The sequence below is a fragment of the Engraulis encrasicolus genome, chromosome 2, assembly GCF_034702125.1.
Source record: "Engraulis encrasicolus isolate BLACKSEA-1 chromosome 2, IST_EnEncr_1.0, whole genome shotgun sequence".
NCBI classification, from domain to species: domain Eukaryota; kingdom Metazoa; phylum Chordata; class Actinopteri; order Clupeiformes; family Engraulidae; genus Engraulis; species Engraulis encrasicolus.
The window spans coordinates 58,709,051-58,711,550 of record NC_085858.1 but is presented as its reverse complement, the minus strand read 5'-3'; the positions used below and the strand labels follow the sequence as shown (position 1 = coordinate 58,711,550).

The window sequence follows — 2,500 nt, the reverse complement described above, 5'->3', positions numbered from 1 at the left end:
TGCCTTTTAAGAAGGAACTGAGTGACTGTGAGTTGTGAACACAACACGATGACTGGAGATGCTGAGATAGGAAAAAAGAATGCTGTGGCTACTCAGCGAGTGAAGCTGCGTCTTTGCAGACAGCAGATGAAGGACATTAGATCTTTGCTCGTTTACGATGGAGATGTCAATCGAGTAGAGAAATGTATGACAGTGCTGCGCAAAAGCATTGAGGACGTTAAGGCCGCTCATAGAAACGTGCAAGTACTGCTGACTCAGGAAGAGTTGGAAGACGATACAGCCGATTGGTGTATAGACATTGAGAACTTTGACTACTTCGCTAAGAAAGTGGAAATGTGGAAGAGGGAACAAAGTAAACGACATGCAAGAGTCGAAATTAAAGAGAACACTTTTAATCCTTCTAAATTCTCAAAGACAATATCCCAGTTAAAAATGGCTGCCTTAGCTGAGAAGGCTGCACTTGAAGCACGCTTGAAAGCATTGCCAGCGCTACATGCATTGCGGATGGAGCAGTTGACCTTGAGGCACCAGAGAGAGCGCGCAGAGCTTCAGCGTGCAGAGCTTCAACATGCACAGAAACTCTCCAAGCTGAGAACCCTGGTTGGTTGTGGTGAGCAGAAGGGTGCCAGAGAGTCCATGAAGGCAAGCAGAGAGCAACGCACTGAACCAACTGCAACCTCTGCCATTGAGTCTGCAGAGGTGCCTGTGAATGCCTTGCCCAAGACACCATCACACAGCAGCAACTCCAGCAGCACCAGAGCATCCACCATGAGCACTCAGCATAATTCTACAGCCGCCGCTGATGACGTCGTTGCCTTCGGCGCAGCTGATGTCGCCGCCGCAGCCCGTGATGACATCGACGCCGACACCGCAGCTGATGACGCCGACACCGCAGCTGATGACATCGACGCCGACGCCGCAGGTGATGATCTCGACGCCGCCGCCGCCGATGACCCCAAAGACATCGCAGCCGCCGCCGCCGATGACCCCAAAGACATCGCAGCCGCCGCCGCCGATGACCCCAAAGACATCGCAGCCGCCGCCGCCGATGACCCCAAAGACATCGCAGCCGCCGCCGCCGATGACCCCAAAGACATCGCAGCCGCCGCCGATGACCCCAAAGACATCGCCGCCCGTGATGACCGCGCCGCCGCAATCCGTGAAGACGCCGTTGCCGCAGCCTGTGATGACCCCACAGATATCGCAGCCGCCAATGATGAAGACATTGAAGCAGCAACAGCCACCGCCGCTGAAGATGACGAAGCCATCGACGCCACTGGTGAAGCAGACCTCAACAGTGTGCAAGCTGTGAAAGATCAGACTCCTGTAACCAGTGCATCACCACAGCCAGCAACAGGGGCCAGTCACTGTCGCCATGTGCTTGACAACCACCTGGTGGCAGTACAGTGCACAGGTGGGCCCTCCAAGAGGATTGAAGTGGATGACTTGCTTCATGATGAACTTGTCATGGATCTGGAGCAATATGCATTCCGGATGGGCAGTACAGTGAGACTGAAAATCTACCACTGGAAAACCAGAAAGAAAAAGAATGACTCAGCAGTCATAGCCGACCACCCCACTGCAACTGGAGGATCTTGGCCATCAGTCCAGATGGTGAGACCCTGGACCAGACCCAATGGTACCCTCAAGAGCAGCGCGGTGGGACCCAGGCCTCCATGATCCAGAGGCCAATGGACAAGCAGAGCTGGATTCTGGAGGTGAGAAATCTGCTTGCTGGAAGGTCTGGCTAGCTCTGCCAGGCCTATGGGCAACAACCCTGCACGCACCACATTTTCTGACAAACATGTACATTTTTGATTTGCGTGCCCACACACCAGTCCATACATGCATTCACTCCCACAATGGCAGCACACTTTCATTCACTTGAATGCACATACATGGACTCCTCATTTGCAGCACATTGACAGATGGCTCTCAGAGTCAGCGGATCCGGACACTTTCCTTCTGCACTTGGGACTTGAGTTTCAAGTTGGAGCCTTTTGCACCAACACTATGAACTTAAGATTTTTGTTCAAAAGAAAAAAGGAAACGCAAAGAAAAGATTTTTTTTTTTCTCTCAAAAAATCAAAAAATAATGTGACGAACAAATTTATTTCGTGTGACACTTGGAACTGATGTTATTGTATGACAACAGTATGGTTTAGTATGTGTATTTGATGGCCCTAGTTTTGGTAATAATGATATGGTATTGGAATGGCATTTCATTTTAACTGATTCCAGTATATTTTGATTATTATGGCTCCATTTACGTGTGTATACACTTTGGAAATTGTCATCAGGTAGAATGACAATTTGGGGCCATTATGTAGGAGCCATATTTTAGTTTCTTGTTATTTTGGAAGGTGAAAAAGTGCCTATGTTTTCAATGTCACTTATTAGGGTAACATTTTGTATTGTTTTGGTAGGAAACGGCATTATTGCCTCATTTGCTTTGATGTAGGACACCTGTACCTGCTTACCAGCCAGCCAGTCACGTGAC

At 49.6% G+C, this 2,500-nt stretch overlaps 1 protein-coding gene across 1 annotated transcript in view; it reads right to left on the bottom strand.

Moving 5' to 3' along the window:
• Positions 1–2,500, bottom strand: part of zdhhc16b (zinc finger DHHC-type palmitoyltransferase 16b) — a 43,326-nt gene that overhangs the window by 17,235 nt on the left and 23,591 nt on the right. The window lies entirely within an intron of this gene.